Consider the following 1,304-nt stretch of genomic DNA (forward strand, 5'->3'; position numbering starts at 1 on the left):
TGTGCCAAGTAAATATTACAGTGACTCTTGAAAGACTACATGGCTAAGACTCCAGTCCAGCGCTTGGCAGGCGGAAGCTGCCCTTGGCATTGATGCTGCCCAGGTGGCAGGAAGCAGGCTGGAGGGCTGGATGGGGGTATGGCCATGGGGAGGGTTTGTCTCCTCTGAACTGTGCTGTGTGGGGCCCATTATCATCTGGAAAGTTGCTACAGAAGTCTTTGGATGTTCCCAATTCTTCCATCTGCTTGACTCCATTCTTGTGGGCAGACAAGCTAGCTCAGGAATCCCAGCTTGGTTACTCATCAGCTTGGTTACTGAGTTCCCACACCTGCCCTAAAGACATTTCACTCACAGCCATGGAGGGTAACTGTCCCTGTTGCATGCCCCATAGCCTATCTGGCTGCGTGCTGTCTCGTGGTCAGCTTTCTGACTGCCAGTCTGTGTCCTGATTGGACACCTCAGGGTGCCGACACACCTGTGCAAGAAGAACATGCAAGATTGAGTGGTTTTCTCTATTTCTGAATTGGAGCAATATGCTTTCCTGAGCATTGGGAAAAAGTGGGATGTTACAGTACAGGGGGAGGTGGTGCCCAGGAGCGTGCCGCATGCTCATGCATCCCCTGTGCATGTGCAGCCCGAGCGCATGATAAGAGTGGGGAAGGATAAAACCACCTGTGGACACCCATCCTCACTGTGTAGCAACCACAGCCAGTTAGGACAAAGCTACCTGGAGAGACTGCCATCTGCCAGACCATCCCCGCCCTCCCAGCCTTCAAGAAATGTTCTCTGTAAAAGTTGACAAAAAGCCAACCGTGTCCTTGTTACAACTCTCTCCTTAATATAGTCTCACAAAATTCCTAGGACTTGTCTTGAGACCTTGAAGAGACTGGGCTATAACATGGGTGGCCTCTCAAATCCTCCCCCTTTCCCTCAGTGCAAAGTCTCTCACCTATGCAGACACCACTTTTAATAATTTTTTTAATTAAAATACTGTTATACCCAGTGGAATGCAGCAGCAATCCTGGTACAGGGTGGCATAACAAAACAGCCATGTTTACATTTTAAATATTTACGATAACTTAAACACACAGACACACATCATGGTCTTTGGCAGAAAATGTTCACAGCACAAAAAATACTTTAAAAGAAACACCAAATATTAATCCAAAATATATTAAGTTGTTGTTTTTTTTTTTTCTTTCACATATTTTTTGCCTTTTTTTCTCTTCTTTCTTTTTGCTTTGTAAACAATGCACATGAACCAAATGTATTTTTTTTAGCTTTAAACTGGGGTAAGGGAACTT

The sequence above is a fragment of the Galeopterus variegatus genome, unplaced genomic scaffold (genome assembly GCF_000696425.1).
Source record: "Galeopterus variegatus unplaced genomic scaffold, G_variegatus-3.0.2 Scaffold388, whole genome shotgun sequence".
In the NCBI taxonomy this organism is placed as follows: Eukaryota; Metazoa; Chordata; class Mammalia; order Dermoptera; family Cynocephalidae; genus Galeopterus; species Galeopterus variegatus.